Source organism: Epinephelus moara, chromosome 23 (genome assembly GCF_006386435.1).
Source record: "Epinephelus moara isolate mb chromosome 23, YSFRI_EMoa_1.0, whole genome shotgun sequence".
Taxonomy (NCBI): Eukaryota; Metazoa; Chordata; class Actinopteri; order Perciformes; family Serranidae; genus Epinephelus; species Epinephelus moara.
Window position 1 is genome coordinate 12556357 of NC_065528.1, and position 20311 is coordinate 12576667.

The window sequence follows — 20311 nt, forward strand, 5'->3', positions numbered from 1 at the left end:
TGCTCTCCCACCTGCCCACACTCATGCTGTTAAATGATTAATGCTGAATATAGGGACCCACCAAGTTTCTCGCCCTGTCTCTTCCCTTCGCTTCCTCCCTGTCTCTTCTTGCTCTCGCCACCTCCTCCGAGGCTATTGATTGTAGAACAAAGGGGAGGGACTCGGGCTGACCCCCAGATTACAAGTGTATGGAGTATAATTACCTGCAGCGCTCTCTCTCTGCTCTCTCCTCGCATCCCTTCACCGACTCCCTCTCTCTGTTAAACAAAAACACAGCCGAGCCGATAAGGCAAAAAGCTCAGCTAAATTAAACATGTCAGTTTTTTAATGGAGTTTATTTACTTTGGTGTGTTTACCTATTAATGTCGGCTATGATTTCATCTGCATACTGGTCCTGAGTCTGAGTGTGTGGTTGTGTGTGTGCAGGCTTGCCTGAAGGCTTAACCCTGCTTTGTATAATGCATTAGTCGCTGAATGTGAGGCTGTTGTCACTTAAGCTCACAGGAAACAGGAAACAGCTAGGGAATCTGTATCTGGGCATAAGATAAGCCTCAATAATATCCATCATTTACATCCTTTAAAAAGTAAAGCAAGGCCATTGTGAAAGTTGGCTAATGAAAAGTCTTTAGTGGAAGTATTGATTCTTAAAGAGGGAAAAAAAAAGGTAGCGGTTTTGCATGCTATAGCTCATTAGGTAGAAATACTTGCATAAAATTAATTAACATTGGTTTAACTAAAGCAAGTACTTTGCACAAAAAGGAATAAAAGCACTCTGGGCTTAGAGGACTCTTTGCTCATGGATTTATGGTGTTTTGTGCGGTTGTATGAATTGGATTGGCTGGGTATTAAGGTGGCACAGAGGGGGGTCTTCCTGGAATCTATATGTTAATGTCCAGCAGCTCAGCAATCCCGGAAAGCTTACAGAGTTAATCAGAGAGTCATGATCACAGCCTGTGATTTCCATTTGATTTACAAATGCCATCCAACCTCAGGAGCTGTGACACCACGTGTTACGATTAAGAGTGCTTGGATACTAGTCCACGAGTGAGAGGAGAAGTCCAAAAGATAGGGTTGAAACGTCCAGCTTCTGCCACTCCAAGAGGTCGCAGTGCGAGTTGTGATTTCTCTACACTCTTAGAAATAAAAGTGCCAACGATAACCATATAGGGTTTTTTATAAGCCCTTTTTGGTTCCTGGAAGAACCTTTTATAAATGTTTCACCTGGAACCCTGTCAGAGGGTTTTACCTGGAACCCAACATAAAGGGTTATTCCTAGAACCATCTGTGAAGGTTTCACCTAGAACCCCCCATGAGAGGAACCCTTCTATGGTGCAATGGTTCCACCCAGAACCTTCTCTTACCCTTTTTCCACCAACATGGAAAGTGTTCTGTTCCAATTCCTGCACCCAATTTTGAACCGTCCTGAGCCTTTTGACCAAAATAAATTGGCTCAGAACCCGAAAAGTTGGTTCCCAGCTGGAGCCAAAAAATAGCAGGTTTTTCTTAACCTGAAGCGCAAAACGCAATGACATCAGTGGGCTTGTCATATTCTACAGTTTGGAAAGAAAGGATGAGGAATGCAACATTAGAGAAGTCATATGAGAAATCAACAAAGAGCGTGCAGTGGTCTAATTAGTTGTTGCCTGGTTTTCAGGTGAAAACAAATATCAGTACTAACAGAACAAAAGTTGGCAGGTAACCAATGTTATCTGTGATTTTGCTATTACTCTTTACTTCAGTTGTGCATTGTGCAACATCCTTCATTAATGATGCGTCTTTGATTGCAGTGGTTCTGCGCAAAACTGGTGGGAATGCAGGGTAGTTCACAAGAGAGCGTCGAGGTTCCAGGAATCATGAACGGAATCTGTTCAAGGACCAGAGCGCATTGGGTAGAAAAAGGGGTATCAGGGAGTCTATCCAGAACCTTTCCACCTTCCAAGGGAGCTACAGTAACAAGAGGGCTTCTACAGAAAACTCTTTTATATTCATCTACTGCTTTCATCTACAACAACCCAGGGGGCTCTAAAAATAGTAACTGGCTATATTAACCATAGATCTCTCTCCCACTAATCATGGTTTTATTTTAAGAGGTTATCCTGGGGCCAAGGGAACCACATTCAGCAGCCTTGGGTTTCATGAGGCCCCTGAAGGGCCAGGGCTGATGTGGTCCAATGTTACCCACGACACTCATGTTTCACAGTCACATTTTAGGGGGTGGAGATTTTGTGAATTCAAATACCTGAATGCCAGGTATTTATAAAATATAAATAAATAAATGGCATCAAAATATTGGAAAAGATTTCACCTATCACAGAACACATTTAAAATGAATTGATTAAGAGGATTCCAGATACATCTACATTTCAAAATACCATTTGAAACATGGGTAAACACTTGACACATTTGAGGTTGAGGATCTCTTAACACCCATGTACCAAGAATTCTTGAAGAACTCCCTCTTCCAAAAAGGCTTCTTTGAATGAAAATGGTTCTTAATGGCACCCTATGTCTTAGAAAGAACCCTCGAAGAACCCTTTCTTCAAAAAAGTGGGTTCTTTAGATGAAAAGGGTTCTTAATGAAAACTTTAGACTTACAAAGAACCCTTGACGAACTCTTCCAAAAAGGTCTCCTTGGATGAAAAGAGTTCTCACTGGAACCCTGAGTCTTACAAAGAATCCTTAGATAACACTTCCCTCAAAAAAAACCAACCTTATTTAGATGCGAATGGTTCTGGGAAGAACCTTCTTGGAACCCTAATTTTGTAGAGAGCGTAGTGATGATGTAAAATGTTGCCCTTTTTGATTCAGACATGTTCTGGTTTCTGTATTGGTATTCTAATTTAGAGTTGTTGTTATTTTGTTTATTTTCGTCTGTTGTTTTGTAATGACTCTTTGTGTGCACATTATATACGTTGATTCTGAATTAAGACACCTTGACACCTGTCAGGCCCAGATTCAGTCTAGTTTATCAAACAAATACATCCAGTCAAGATAAGATGTCAGGATTAAAAAAAAAGAAAGAAGAGGAAGTTTTATAGACCTTTAGAAATGCCCTCTTTGACAGAAAGTGTCTTCTGGTGCTGACGTGGTCGTATGCTGTGAGGTAAAGGAGTGGAGCAGCTGTGGAAAGATCAGCCAGCTCAGAAGGCGAGACTTCAGCCTTTCAGACTAAAATCAATAATACACAGAGAGGGACTGTCTGCCATCGCCATCATATGATATTCGCCTTTCAGTGTCACGATTTCTAACAAAATTGTTGCAGACCGTTGGCAGTCGGCATTGACATCCAATCCAACAAACGTGTCTGCTGTGTCGTACGCTCTCGAAAATCCACGGTATGTCACACTGTGAAACAGGAAAAAAACAAAAAAAAACTGTGAAACTCATCACAGTCAGAGACAGTTTTATTGTTCAGTTTGTAATTTTGTAACTGCCTCTTGTAAAAAAAAAACCCAAAAAAAAACCCCAAACCATTTAGCTGGCTCTCTAAAGCAATCATAACAGAAACGTTTTTTCCTCCCTCCCTTATCAGCGCTGCTCACAAACAACAGCATGGGATTTAGCACAGTAGTTAGCACAATATAACGCCGCACATGTCACTGCTCGCTGATGAAATATATTTAGAAATACTACGAGGGCTATGTGATATTAAGACCACATTCCTGTTATTGAGCAGCATCATCCAATTTCAACAAATTATGTCTCAGTTGTCTTTGAGCCCAACAAATGTTGTTTTTCTCTTCCTCTGCTTCATACTTATGCATGAAGAGGTGAGAGCAAATGCTTTCACGTGGATCTTATTAGTCTGTTTATTTCATGGAGAGATCAGGCGGCCCTAATATTTTCTACTCCCTTGTGTATACCGTATTGATTTTTGTTTTGCATTTCTCAAGAAGCTAGAGATTTTAGGCTCTTTGAGCTCTCCAGATAGCATCCTGAAATGCTTATTCATGCATAAGTTAATGCTTATTCATGGCTTATTAATTAATGCAACACAAACATAGGTGCACATTTTTTTGTGCTGTCGAATCAAGTAATTACAAGTGATTTTAATCCATTAGCATTTTGATTTAGTCCTGGCCTGGTTGCCCCACTTAGCCTTGCTGTGGCTCCCAAGTAGGCCAGGCCAGTCTAGTCCGGGCTGGGCCAGGGCAAACTGCCTGTGTGTGTGTGTGTGTGTGTGTGTGTGTGTGTGTGTGTGTGTGTGTGTGTGTGTGTGTGTGTGTGTGTGTGTGTTTATGTGTGCATGTGTATGCAGCCCATGGGTCCATCCATCTGCAGCCTGACAGGGCCTGGCTCGCTCCCAGCCCTTTAGCACAGCCATTACAGCAGCAGCCACCAAAGCGGTGCCACATGTATGCCTCCTCAAGATACCAGGGGGAACAAACTGCGGGCGGCTACGTGTGTGAGTGTGTGTGTGTGTGTGTGTTGAGGGCACAAGCCCAAGTGTAATAGGTTGATAAATCACCCACTATCTGCAAATTAATGAACAGCATATGGAAGCGAGTGCAAATACGCCGCCAAACTGAAACAATTGCACCGAATTACTTTATCTTGCAAGACAAAAATCAATTAATGGCTGATATATATCTCATGTTGCTACAGCGCTCATGTTGCAAAGGAAAACAGAACGCGGGGAAAGTGCAAAGCCCGTGGTTTTTCCCGAGTTGTTATTTGCATGAGAAAGAGAGCGAGGGAAGTAAAAGGTCTACTGAAGGTCAGTTTAAATAGAGAAAGGCAGAAATTTCTTCCTGACTTGTTTGAAAAACAAGTTAAATCAACAAGCTGGAGTTGATGGAAATTGGATAAAACCTTCAGGGCTGCCTCTCAAGAGTATGAATTCCATATTCATTATGTTTGAACGTCGCGGACCACTTTGGACCGCCCCCCACCCCCCCTTTAAGAATATATAAAGAAAAGAAAAGCATGCATCAGTGTAATGGTATTTCACATTTTTTAGTAGAGGAGACCTTCAGTGTGACAGCAGTGCACTGTGGTAAGATAGAAAGAGACAGGCGGAGGGAGGAGGGACGGGGGAGGATAAAGTGAAAAGAGTTAGTTAGGTGGTCAAGGCGCCACCTGTGATCCGCAGTAAAACTAAACCCTCTCATTCCCCATCCTCTCCTCTTCCCCTCATCCCTTTGTTTTTTAAGGTCCTCAGAGGATATTGCCGCCGTATTCTTTCAGCGGTAAAATGTCCCCAGGCACAAAGCTATTTCAGATGCTTTACCGGTGGGCCCAAAGTGATAGAAAAGGCGTAATTTGTTTTGACTTTGCCTCTCACACAAACCAATCTCCCAGTGTTATTTAAGTCCCCGCTCTTCTCTCGCTCTCAGCAGCATGTGACGGCAAACAACAAATCTCAGGTTGCCATGGATCTCCGCTATTTATAGGTTGTTTGTGTGTCTTTGTGTGTGATTGTTGCCCGTGCACCTGCGTGTGTGTGTGTCTAATTGTCTGAGCTTGTGTATGTGTTTGCATATAAGCTTCCCCCCCACTTGTTTGTTGCCATCATGCAGCTGAAATACTGTCATAGCCAAACTATCGCATTGCGGATTTGGTTGCGCCCCATTGTTGCTAGACCCAAAAAAAAAAAAAAAAAAAGCTTTGTAACTTTGAATTAGACTTAAAAAATGTATTCATGCTGTATTCCCAGTGCACTCATATCTGGGCTGGTATGATCCGAGGATACAGAGAAGAAGCAGGAGAGCCTAGGAATAGCGACAAGAAGCCTAAAAAACACCTGATGGTCCCGAAATAGAGAGCTTCATTATGCCAGAGCAGGGATGGGATCCAGCCCCCGCCTGTTGATAATCAATTCCCTCTGGTGACTCCTGAACTGCACTCTTCAGCCATGATGCAGGAAAAGAGAGGATAGCTAAAATAAGCCCTCGCAACTTCTGCAGGCGAGCCGCGTTCACTGTTTGCTTAGCACAAACAGATGTCAGATTGATAACACGTTTTAGTTTGTTTTCTTCTCTTTTAACTGTACTTGACTGCCTATGCGTCTGTTCGACTCCGAGACGCTTTATTGTCAGGAAGTAATTCGGTATCCTCCTCACTAAAACAAATAGCGGGAGAGAAAGGGGAGACATTTGATTTGATGCCGCCTCCCACACACAACTGTCTCCCTGTCACACTCAACCTCTTTTTCAGCCACCACAAACAGCTTTCATCAGTTTCCCCCTGCGTCATGTAAAACAATGGCTCCCAACCTTTTCTTGTCTGGCGCACCACACAGCCCAGATGAGCTCGAGAACCCCTTCATCAACATTATGCTCTAAATATGTTGTTATGGATGGGGTTTAAAATGGATGTGGTTTAATACGTCAAAGTGAAAGTGAAAGATACACTCACCGGCCACTTTATTAGGTACACCTTTAAACTGCTTGTTAATGCAAATAGCTGATCAGCCAATCATGTGGCAGCAGCTCAACGCATTTAGGCATGTGGACATGGTCAAGATGACCTGCTGAGGTTCAAACTGAGCATCAGAATGAGGAAGAAAGGTGATTTAAGTGACTTTGAACGTGGCATGGTTGTTGGTGCCAGACCAGCTGGTCTGTCAGAAACTGCTGATCTACTGGGATTTTCACACACAACCATCTCTAGGGTTTCCAGAGGATGGTCCGAACAAGAGAAAATATCCAGTGAGCAGCAGTTCTCTGGGTGAAAATGCCTTGTTGATGCCAGAGGTCAGAGGAGATTGGCCAGACTGGTTCAAGTTAATAGAAAGGGAACAGTAACTCAAATAACCACTGGTTACAACCAAGGTCTGCAGAAGACCATCTCTGAACGAACAACACGTCGAACCTTGAAGCAGATGGGCTACAGCAGCAGAAGAAGTACGGGAAACTGAGGCTACAATTCACACAGGCTAACCAAAACTGGACAGTAGAAGATTGGAAAAACGTTGTGTGGTCTGATGAGTCTCGATTTCTGCTGCGACATTCAGATGGTAGGGTCAGAACATGAAAGCATGGATCCATCCTGCATTGTATCAACAGCTCAGGCTGGTGGTGGTGGTGTAATGGTGAGGGGGATATTTTCTTGGCATACTTTGGGCGTGTCCATCCCTTTATGACCACAGTGTACCCATCTTCTGATGGCTACTTCCAGCACGATAACGCACCAGGTCACAAACCTCAAATCATCTCAAACTGGTTTCTTGAACATGACGATGAGTTCACTGTACTTCAATGGCCTCCACAGTCACCAGATCTCAATCCAATAGAGCACCTTTGGGATGTGGTGGAACGGGAGATTTGCATCATGGATGTGCAGCCGACAAATCTGCAGCAACTGTGTGATGCTATCATGTCAATATGGACCAACATCTCTGAGGAATGTTTCCAGCACCTTGTTGAAACTATGCCACGAAGAATTAAGGCAGCTCTGAAGGCAAAGGGAGGTCCAACCTGGTACTAGCAAGGGGTACCTAATAAAGTGGCCAGTGAGTGTATATTTGAGGTGTCAAAGTTTAGGTCAGTGCTTTGGTGGGTTTGTTCTACCTCCAGTTGGAGTAGCAGAGGCTGAATATTTCAACCATTTACGCATTGTTTTTACCCAACTATTTTAACTATCTAGACGTTAAAGCTGCAGTCTGAAACTTTTTGTCATATTTGCAAGAACTGTCACTATATTCATAGAGCAGTACATGAGACAGGTAGTCTGTGAAGGAAATTAGGTTTCTCCTCCTGCGCGTAGTGCTTCTAATAACCTTTGTTAGAAACTACTCAGCTCATGGAAAACAACCAATCAGAGCTGATGAGTTTCTAATGCAGCTGACAATCATGTCAATCACGGCTTGTGAACTACAGTCAAACTAGGCAGTGCTGATCAAATATAAATCAAGTTTCTGCATTGCCTATTTATTGTTTATCCTCCTGCGACCTCTGCTTCTGTTTGGTCTGCATTTTTAGTGTCTCTGAGCTGTTTGGGATCAGTAGGACCCGATAAGTATAAAAAACTGACCTTGAACAGGAAGTAGTTACGGAGACAAAAAAATGATGTCCTCATATGAGGTCGTTGGGTTTATTTTTAATTGTAATATATTAACAGTTTATTTCAATGTCTGAATGTTGCTGAGCAAAAATATAAATTACAAGTAATCAACAAGTATTGTGAACGTATCAGACCAGGAGATAAGCATGTCATCCCAGCCCTAATGGATATTTTGGCAGTTTTAGCAAATATGACAAAAAGTTATTTTTTTTCTAAAGGGCACCATCTACAGCTTTAACATTAAGCCATCTATTTCAGCCATGTGTCCATTACCTTTAGCTGTTTTAACCATTTATAAATTACTTCTAGTGAACTACTTCAACTTCTCTGATTGCTTGCTTCCTAACTAGTTTTAATGCACCCTCAATTACACCGTGTCGTAATGTATGTAGATTTTGGATATCGTAATATCATACATAACGATCAAGATAATATCAGCATAAAGTGTTGCCTAAGACTGCATTACCAACATATTCTCACTCCAACCTCGTCACATAATGACATTTGGTCATGGACTCTCCACGTCCATACATGCACGTTGCAAGGTACCCTGGGTATGTTGGTTGTTGACGTTCTGGGACACTGTGTCAAGTTCTGCCTGTTACATGCATTGTCTCCTTTCAAAATATTTAGTTTTCACAGAAAAGTTTACATACAGTCTCTTTCAAGATAAACACATTACGTTGGTACAACAATGCAAATTGACGTTTTTTTTCCAACAACAAACGCACATCATTGGGTTTCGGCAATAAAAGCACGTGGTAAGGTTTAGGGAAAAAGAACAGGGTTTAGCTTTAGACGGGACGCGGACTCCGCTCTCTTGGGTGAAAGTCGGTGTCTGTTGAACCCATCCACCACCCTTTCCGCCCGTCCCAGATGGACTTTCGCCACCTTATCTTTCGTCTTTGTCCTGCCCTGACGCCGCCACTCGCCGTTAAACTGTAACAGCAACAGGCTGCATCATGCCAACGTTAAAGGACGCCTTTTTTTGTGGGTTTCTGATGCCACAAGTCACTGCTCAAGCGCCGGATTTCGACAACTTCGGAGTGAGACCGGGCTCTCATTGCAAGAAAGTGATGTAACTTACCAGACTGATTACTAATTATTTATCAAAAACCTCATTGTGTAAATATTTTGTGTAAGCATTTATAGTTACCATACAGTATTGTCGCAATATATCAAGGTATTTGGACAAAAATGTTGTGGTATTTATTCCACCCAGCCCTAATCAAGTCATAGCTATAGTTTGAGCTACTTCCTACTCTCTCCACGTACCCTCCTGCAACTATAGGCGTACCCCCAGGGGTAGAAGTACCCCTGGCTGTTAATCACTAATGCAAAACACACACAGTTTCAGATTGTGGCAGCTGGTTGTGCTGCTGCTGCTGCTGTCCCATCTCAACATGCATTCTGGGAAATGAGGTGCTGCAGAGAAAAAAGGGGAGGTTGTGCTGTACATGAAACCCATCATATATCCAGGGCTCTAATTACTTCCACGCTCCTCCCTTGTGTCTTAGATGGATTCTCAGGAGTCAGAAGTGGAGGATCAGCACTTTCCATCCCTCCTACCTACTCTATGTTCTTTTTCTCCTTTGTCACAGCAGGGCTTGTGTTATTAACCTTCTGTCTGCTCATGCAAATAGGACGCTATAGTCCTTCCTCCTCTCTCGCTGGAAGCTCGTTTTTAGACAGTTGAGCTGCCTTTTGAACATTTCCACGTCTTGTTTCCTCTTATAGAAATCCTGCAGCACTGGGCTGAGATCCAGGGCAGGAGAGGAGGAAAATAGGAGAGGAATGGGGGGAAAGAGATAGATTGACTGGACAGTGCGGGTCAATTATTGTCACATTTCACTTGAGAATAAGAAAAAAGGGAGAAATGTGGGTAGAGAGGCACTTAGAGAGAGCAGATGCAGAAACTGAGAACAATAAAATGGACTGCATGATGAAGTTGGAGTGTTTGCACTCGCGTCTGTGTGTGCATGTTTGACTGCGGCACAGCACAAAGGGGTCAGGGGTGTACTTAGTGTTGATGGCTAGAGAACCTCACTCCTCCAGCTAGTCCCCCTCCTCATATTGTGCCACTCTCTCAGCCTCGTCGTTACAGCCGCTAAGCACCTCTCGAGGTGGTTATTGTACCTCTCATCAGCACAGTGCGCCGATTGGGCAGCGACGGCTCACACGAAAGCCAGGCGGGGACGGCAGTAATCATCAGATGCGACTCAAGCGTGAACTGACATCTTTACACAGGACCCTCCCGTCTGATAAACGGACAGCTCGTGGCTAAAAGACCCGCAAACATCCTCATTAGCTTCTCCCCCACCCACCACCACCAGCTCAAACCCCACCCCTGCAATGACCAATGATGAGGGCTCGTGGTGGTGCACATAAAAGTCGTATTCATGCTCTTCTCTGTAAGGGCACATAAAAATGACAGCTGCCCTTTAAAGTGTTACTGTGTAGCCTGTAACGGCAGACACAATGAGATACACAGTTGTTAAAGGCCTCTAATTTGGCAGTTATGGGAATGGAAATGCTGCATAAGTATCCTCTGACCAAATGTCATTGCCTTTTTATCTATATTGCTATTTTGAATGTATTTAATACACCATTCTGGGCATCCATTGTTTTTTATTAATTTCCATCCACTCTAAAAAACAATTTAGACTCTCCATTTTTGTTTGATTTGTGTCTTTATGGGTTTTTTCCTGGCTCCAAATGAGGCGGAGGTGGTACCATCCTGATCATGTGCACACGTGTGTGTAGCGTGCCTTCAATTGGCTTTTAGCAAACACTTTTTTTTTTCTTTTTTTTTTTAACAAGCAATGCATTTTAGGAGTTCTAATCATGATAAGTAGGAGATCACATGACCTGATTAAGCTGTTAAGAGTCTGATTAAGAGTCTGAGAACACAACCACAAATCTTTACCCACTTAATATCTTGTAAAACAATTTGATTGGCAAATTATTATTTTCACAAATGTAGATCTCCTCCAGTTTTTAAACATATAACAATATTAAAATAATCTCTCACACTTTTACAAGACACTTTTATATGACAGCTTATTCTTTTTTATACTGATTTATTTAGGGTTTTTTTTACCTCCTATTTTAAATTATTCGCTTTTATCAGTATATGTGGCATGTCCTCATGTTCTGTCATGAACTAATATGCTTTACAGATGTTTTGTACTGATAAAGTGGGAAAAAAGTTGATAAAAAACTAGTTTATTTCGTTACATTGTTCAGGTGTAGACATTGTAGTCTCGGTACAAGGCAGCGTTCAGGCGCACATATTGAGGCACATGGTGGAGCAGCATTCACAGACGCTGAGTCTGACTGGCATTTATGACGGCATTTATAAACTCCATTTTTATAAACTTTAACTGGTGATATAAAGCTATCATCAAACTATCATTGGGTTGCTTATCTAGTGAAACACTAATTCTATTAAACTGGAAGGAGTGTGAACCAGTCTGCTTCTCTAGGGATTCATGGCGGCCCCCGCGTAATTCTCTATGCCTACAGTTGTCAGGAACAGGGAAATTAGCTATAGAGACCAAAACCGTTTTTTGTTCCAGGCTGTAAACATGTTTATTTCTTATGTAAAGTTGGACATTTTAACATTTAACAGGAATGACTCGCTCTCAGAGCCAGCCTCAAGTGGCCATTCGAAGAACTGCAGTTTTTGGCACTTTGTGTTGGCTTCATTTTTCCGCCATGGAGATTGCAGCTAGGTTGTGTCCTCATGTCTTCAGTTCTGCATTAATTTTTTTGGTAGAAGTTACAGAGTTGGCATGACGGGATAGAGTGCAAACTTTTAAAGTTAATCTGTACATAATGTATGGTTGAAAGGATTAGTCAATTAACACAGTAGTCTGTTGCTAGAAAGTTATTCTGCAACTATTTTGATAATTGATTAAAGAGTAATCCAAATTTCCAAGAAAAAGTAACATCAGTCCCTTGTTCCATCTTCTTATTGGTTAGTATTTGCTGCTTTACTTAGTTTTATGGTGTAGTAAACTGACTCTCTGTTGGTTTTGGACTGTTGGTCAGACAAAACAAACAAGTTAAAGACGTCACCTTGGGCTGTAGGAAATTATTAGACACTTTCCTTATTTTTACAGACATTTAATATACCAAGTATTTCTTCTAAGGAGCTTCAAACAAAAACAGAATAAACCTCCTGGATCAACTTCATTAAAAGCAGTCGATAGTGTGTAGTTAAAGCTTTAGAGCCATAGTGCCCTTGATCCACGAATGATCAGAGCTGCTTGGGAGGGACATAAGAAAAATAAGCCCTCAAGAAGAAAGCATATGTATTTATTTTTTCCTTGTTGCAGGAGCTCAGTACCCTCATCCCCGGGGCATTACCGGCTGGTTTGATGAAGATGAAAACAAAACAAACTCAGTGCAGTGGTTATCTCAGTCACCAGACCTCCACACATTTGAACACAAGTTGCTCTATTTGAGTGCCTTTTTTTTGTACGATCAACAAAGCAAAAAAATAATGGAATTTTTCCCTAATCTCATCCTTTCTCTCTCTCTCTCTCTCTCTCTCTCACACACACATACACACACACACATGGGAGTGTTTAGCAGGTTTCACACGCAACAGCCAAATGTGTCACATGTCCCATCAAATTGCCCTTGACTAAGACACTGAAACCTCACCTCCTCCTGCGCTCTTATCAGTCTGGATGAGAGTGTTGCTGAAAACAACACACAAAATAATAGATTTTTTTTAAGAGTGGTACAGTGGTTCAACCTCTCAGATACAGGTAGACATCTTTGTACCTGTATCTGAGCTACACTGCTTTAGTGATCCAACACTCTATAAAGGATTTTCACAAGTCCCTCCTATTGATTTACATTTTAGGAACTTAGCTGCCCTCTTTATCAAGAGAGACTCACAGAGAGTGAGCTGATTGGGTCCAAATACTCATTTTAAACAGTAAAGTCTTCTCACACTTGTGTTTTTCTCTTCATCAGAACTTTGATGTAAATTGGTTTGTTATTATTTGTGAATGATGGGTCCTCAGAACAAACAGTCTTTTCAGAAGCTTGAGTATTTCTCTTCTTGGTGCTGGTGAAAATGTAGAGGATTAAATGACAAATGAAGAGAGTAAACTTCTGAGGGCTTGTATTAAGACACTTGATATTGGTGGTGCATTTAATTTAGTGCTTACTTAGATCAGAAAATGAGCTGCTTGATGTGTTATTAAACATGGTATCACTGATGTGTTGAGACAGGAGAATTCTGAAGTATTTCACTCCTGATTAATCTGAAGTCTGCCGCTCTGTCTGAAACAGAAAGATACCTAAACAAGTATGAGAAATGGCTCTGCTACCGCACCTCCTTATTAGGGTTTCTATTCCATGATTCATCACTTAACTTGCTGTTTTGTTATGCTATTGCTAAAGGAACATTTACAAAAAAGTTCTTATTAAGAAGTAGGCTGAGGTGGTATTACAGTATAACAGAGTATTTAGGGTGCTTTTAGACCTAGAGTTGTCTTGCTTTGGTCTGAATCAGGGACTAATTTTGTTACAAAGCTGCATAATTGCCTAGAGTTGGTTCGTGTTCTCACGGCAGCATTTACAAGCGGACCAGATAAAATGCCTTGTGCGAGAAAGCTGCTCTTGATTGGTCAGACTTTCCATGCAGGAAAAATCCAGGAAGTACACAAAACGTTGAAGAAGAGTACACTTGCATGATAAATGCAACACTTTCTAATGTCACAATGGAGGGACAACTACGCAGGTTGATTTTAGCGCTGGTCATCGTGGACTATATTGCTGTCATTGTTCATTTTAGTCAAACCATACAGTTTGAAAGCGAGGCACGGCTCCAACTAGAAAACAATGTTTTGATGCAATGGATGTGCTGAATGTGCATATTAAGGCAGTACAGGAGGAGGTGCACATTAATAATCCTCCAGGACTGTAACATGCTCATGTTTAACCCAAACAGTGCGTCATGTGACTGCAGTTGGTTCGGATCGAGGTTGGAACACGTTCTCACCACGAACAGTTCGTTTGTAACCGGACCGAGACCACCTCTTCAAGAAGGTCTCGGTCTGGTTGTTTTGGTGTGCACCCGAGTGTGATTGCTACGTTCACACCTGCCCAAGGGAACCGCAATTAGGGGGCATACGAACTTGAATTCAATTAAATCGAATCAAACAAGGCAAGTCTGAAAGCACCCTTAGAAATCTTGATGGTATGATTTTCAATACTGTCAAAAATACAGACCCTAATCTTTCTGTGAAACTCTTATGGAGATACCATATTGAGAATGTATTGTATGTAGTGCACATCATGTGCCACCAGAGGTCAGGCTTTACTCGTTGAGTAGGCGGCTGAGCTGGCAAACATGGTGACTGTGAGTAGTGGGGATAACACTACAGGACAGTAAACAACAGGATAGCAACAGCAGAGAGAGATCACAGGGGAAGAACAGCATATGTTGTCCCTTCCACTTGGATCAGAATGAGACCATGGGAATGCTTTGGTGGATTTTATTTCTTGGTGTGATAATAATTTCCTCAACTGAAATGTGTCTTAAACTGAAGAGTTCATTATTGATCTGACACATAACAGAGACACAGCCAAAGAAAGCATTAATGACAATGAAACTGTGGAAAGGGTTACCTCATACTAATATTTATGTACCTTTTTCGATGAACATCTTAAATTTGATGTAAACACGGCAGCCATTGTGAAGCGAGGGCAACAGAGAATTCAACTTCTCTGTACACTAAATTCCTTTTCCATCTGTCCCATCATCCTTTGCTGTTTTTATCGGTCTTTTATAAAGAGCCTCCTGTGTTTTTCAATTATCTGCCGGTTTCACAGTCTCACACTGAAAGAAACAGTCAAACTAGCATTGTTAAAATCCGCTGTAAGATCACAGGAGTGACACAAAAGGACTTGTTGTTGCAATTAACAAATTCTTTAGAAAGTGACAAGTATTTTAGTTTCTTCTGGACATGTTCTTGTAGGCAAATTTTCTCTGATGCCATTTTACCTGCTTCGAAAACCAACTGCTATTCGAAATCTTTTATTCTCTCAGTGATTCATCTTTTAAATTCTCTGTAAATATATTTTTATTGAGTACTGGGCATAATTGAAAAAAGATGCCAGTGCTGAGACAAAAAACACTATGTGGACAAAGGCCCTAGGATACTTTTTTTTTCCCCCAACCAAACCACAGTTGGTAATTGTTGAAACCATAGACTGTCTATAAAGATGGACGACGCGTCTCCACTGACCTCACAGAAGTGAAGCTAAAATATCCTGGATACAACCGCTGCCATCTTGCTCTGGTGACGTCATTCAAAGCTAGAGCTTGCGCAGTAGCGATCTCTGCTGTGTCAAGTTTCCCACCCATACACCCATCCAACCAATCACGAGCAGCGTCACTGAATGAGAGCCCATTGGCTGGCTCACACAGCTGTCAATCATGATGTAAACAAACAAACAATAGAGTGATTAAAAACTACCTTAAATGACAGAAACCATCTTTGGGAAAAATTTATTTGACATGTATTTTGAGTTTTTAGTTTGGCCCATGTCCCATCCACTAACATCGAGGGGACGGGCTTTATGACCTATACTGCAGCCAGCCATCAGGGGGTGATCAAGATGTTTCGGCTTCACTTTTGGGGAGCTGTCATGTCGTCCATCTTTAATACAGTCCAAAGTTGAAACAGTGGACTAAGTAATTAAATAGCCAACAACACTAACAAAGATGGTTATTTTGTTTCTGTCCACTTTGAACGAAAATTGTTTTTCAATGAGCCAACAAGGGAATTAGTTATTTGGCGAAAGAGAGAATCTTGAATTCTGAAGGTGTACGATTGTTTTTCTCTGTTAAATAAGTATAATGGGTGTAAGAATATTACCTTATTAAATTTGAGCTTTTTTGGCTTCATGCGCCACTGAGCAACTTTCATAAGGATAAACAGGGTGCCGCCTTCAGTGCTGTATCCAAGCTCTTAAAACATCCATGTGCTGGGCAGATAGCAGAACAGGGTTTGTTTTATCAGCTCTTAGAAAAGCAGTTCAAGCGTGTCACTTAGGATTCTAGCCAAAATGTCTTTTTTTCCCTCAGCAAAATAACCTTATCCTGACTAAATGACGTTAAGGTGAATCATTTTTGAAGTTTACTTTGTTCTTTGTCTTTAACTCGGAGTGTAACTCATGTGGAGTGACTCTCACCTTTTCCACTTTGCTGTAGACACACACACGATCTGTTTTTGTTTTGTACCAGAGAAAATTGGAAAGCCTGAAGCTACTTAAATATAAAATGCAGAATCAAATCAAACTCCCTTTGTGTTTGTTAGCAGTGAGTGAGGGGTCCTGTAATCATACTTACATTTTCTCCCTCTGTCTTTTTTTTTTTTCTTTTTTTGGAAAACACCACTCGGAGGCATTTTTCTGGACGTGTGCAGGGTGGCTGCCTAGTTTTAGGTGGGCTTGAACATTTTCATGCAGACAATAACTGTGCTTTTTTCTTTCCCCTCGTTGCTAAAGCATTGTTGCTATGGTTTCAGTCCTGACTTGTGTTTTAAAATACATGCCAGCGAATATTGCAGCAGAGCTCTTTAGCTCGCGATTAGCTGGCATATCTTGCTCGTAGCTGGAAACATCTCGCGCGTAGTGGATGTTCTTTTTTTCTCACTGTCTGGTGCTTATTGTTAACGAGACGTGCTGGTTAAGATGATCAAATTCAGGACATCGCAAATGGGAGTACACATGTGCAGAGGCAGGCAGGCACGTGTGCAGCACACACATACACAGTGGATTACGGCTGGCCCCAGGGGCTGAATAAAAAGATGAATACACTCAACTGGAGCAAAGAATACAGAGCTCCTCTTTTTGTCCTATCACAGAGTACAGTGCAGTATAGTACATCCGCTATAGAATCTTGTATAGTTCAGATCACAGTCTTTCCATTTAAACACCCCGAGGTGCTGTCAGCCCTGGTCCCAATGGGCGATTTGATGGGTTGTCATAGGAACATACACTGTTGAATGTCACAGAGCTGTTGAATGTAGTGTGTGTGTAAGTGTCTGTGGGAGAGAAAGGGAGGCAGAGAAAAAGAGAGAATGTTAACCACTCGATAGAGTAAGTGAGCCACTTCATGGTTAAATATAACTTTTTTTTTTCCCTCACGCCCCCTCCTCAAAGCGATCAATATCCCATTTGTGGGTTTTAGGGTCTGTGTGTTCCCCAGGCTTTGTACTCCTCGGTCCCACACCGCATCAATAAATTACATTTGGTTTCTGTGTCCAATTGCTCTTCAAGCTTTGGCAACCATAACAGAGGATTTCTCTATTTCTCGTACTTAAAAAGGCATCGATGCTCACTCGATGACTTCCTCTTGTTAAAATTTAATGTAAACAACACTTTCTTTCATCAGTCGTAATAGTTATGGCTGCGTTTGATCCGTTTAGTAATGCACCAACTCACTTTAATGCACCCATGCTAACCACCAAGGGTGCATTTTAAGCCTTCAAAAGATTTTGTACAGAGCTTGTATACTGTCAAATTGTTTGACAACATTTGCATGACAAAACTATCATCTTCAGCCATCAGTTTCTTATGTAGTCGGTGCGCTCCAGCTGCAGTCAGGTCAGCTTATGTATTCAGCTTAAAGAAATTACCAAATAAGATGACACGGTGGCACAACTTTGAAACGACAGCATTGAATAGACCTGCTTTTATGTTCTCCCTGCAGACGCCGGTGCACACCTGTCGGAGGGTAAATAATATCCCTCACATAAAAGCACATCTAAGGCGGTGGTAATTGGCGGTCGTGGGTGAGCCAAAGCAGCAGAATTGTCGTATCATGCAGCAAAAAAGCGAGAGCAAAACGCACAGCGGCAGACTGAGTGGGCAACGAATAAATAGTTTGCTCTGTTCAGGGGAAAGTATATGTGATTGGTGGGTTATAGCGATTGTGCCGCAGAGTGGGCTAATGGACTGCAGCCAGCTAGTCTCCTGTCTGAGCATTCATGACTCGTTATAGATATGTACTGGTATGTGTGTGATCGCCACAAGCAACACTATTACCAGAGCAACTCCAAGAGTGTCTTCTTTTGCTCCAAGCGGCTTAATACATCACCAAGAAAGGTCTTCTACCAGTGGGGCAGACCTGGAGCACCACTTCCAAAGCTGTCTTTGCAAGTGCCTCGAAGACCTTTTTTTAAAAAAACAAAAAAAACCAACATGCTTTCATTTCTGACCTGACACAGACCCGCATGTCGCAGTACTCCCTCTCGGCGCCTTCGCTGTCTTTCTCAATTTCTGCAATAGCAGTCAAGAGTATCAGATATCATTTGGATCAGACAGTATATCTATTTCCACTGCGGCCATCGAAAGCAACCACCCTGCCTCCTCGACACCAAACAAACACGGGCCCTCCCTGCCAAACGCACCCCGATACGTGATTACCAAAAAGATGCAGCGCTGAGCCCGGTCTATTATTTCCAATTTCTCCTGGAGAAAGTTAATCTAATGAGCATTATCGGCAGCTAATGGGAATTATAATTAGTCAGATGCAGCAGATTATCTGCGCATAATTAGCTGTGTCTGTCAGCTCCAATTAGCATGACAGGAATTAGGAGACTTTGGAGTTTGTAGCAGGAGAGGAGGGGTGAGGAGACAGAGGGAGAGAAGAGGTGGAGGAGAGGGAGAACAGAGGGAGGAGGGGAGGTGTGGGTGGTTGGGAGAGGCAGGTTTTTGGCTCCGAGCTCAGCCTTGTGCTAAGGAGAGGGGATGTGCATAGAAAGTAGGACGGGCGCAAATGATTTTTGGCGTGCACACAGGAATGGTGTTGATGGGTTTCAGGCAGAGGGGAGACTATGGCGAGGGCGTGAAGAGACACGGACATGCGGCAGGGTGTCGGCAGTTTAAGACACATTTGAGACCATTTTGATGCCCTCATTGCCAGCGTGTATCCATCAGCAAGTGCCCCTGAGCAAGACTCCGAACCCTCTGCTAAATCAGTGAAAATCCCTCAGGATGACTGTGACAGCTAAATGCTGTAAGTGTAAATGATGGCTAAAAAATGTGACAAGGTTGAAATGTAGCGCAAGCTAAAGCGAATTACCCCAGCTCTTTTTCCTGTGGCATAAAACACTTAGCGAAGAATGTCGATCATGGTCAAAGTTGTATTTAGTAAAAAGAGCCAAAATCCACAGTGACATTGAGCAATTTATTACTCAGCATAAAAGCAGCTTAACTTCTCTGTTCATTTAGTTTAGCTGATTAAATGAAAGCCTCTAGTTAAAATTAAGAAATGTGTAGTTATCAATGATGAAAGAGCTTTGAAGGATAGCTTTTTTCAAGCCTACCTTAAAGGGACAGTTAACCCTAAAATTAAAAATACATATTTTTCCTCTTACCTGAAGTGCTGCTGTGTTAGAGTAACGGCCGTAGAGATGTCTGCCTTATCTCAAATACAATGGAACTAGATGGCACTCGGCTTGTGGCACCAAATATGTACATTTTAAAAACTCAACAGCAGTGTCTCTTTGCAAAAATCATGACCCAGTTACTCAAGATAATCCACAGATCTTGTTATGAACAGTTTCATGTACAGTAGGAACTATTTTCTTTCAATTGAATTACACCCACCACCATATGCAGAAGGAAGTGCATCTACTCACAAGGAGCTCATGCTTGTGACAGCATGAGAACATTAATGCAAGGTTCCCACAGTCATGGAAAAGCTAGAAAGTCATGGAATTAGTAAAAACCATTAAATATTTTTGAAAAGTCTTGGAATTTTGTTGAGTGTCATGAAATTGTTACAGTAATTTTCCATGGATAATGTTCATGTAATGTTACATAACGGCAAATTTGTTTTCAGTCGCTGTCGACGTAACGTTGTTGTGTGTGTGACATTTTGTTTACCATCACGTAGGCTTCTTTTTTCCCACGTTCCGCCTTTCCTTTCGTGTGTTCCAGCTAGCTGAAATTATGTTTGATTAAAGTTTGAATGTGGTATGTTTGAAAAATGCTGGGCAAATGGAACATGAAAAAAGGAGTAGTGGGTTCTTGAAAAGTCATGGGAAAGTTTTTAAATTTTGTATGTGAAATATGCAGGAACCCTATTAATGTTAGTAGTGCTAGATGAGCTAGCAGTAGATGCAGACTTCCTTCTGTATGGTAAGGGCCTGATCACACAGAAAGAATTTTGCAGGTTGTAAAATGTGAGGCGCACCACACTGCCTTTTTTTTTTTTTTAATTAAATGCCACAAGTAAAGGTGTGTTCACACCGGACCTGTTTTTTTTTTC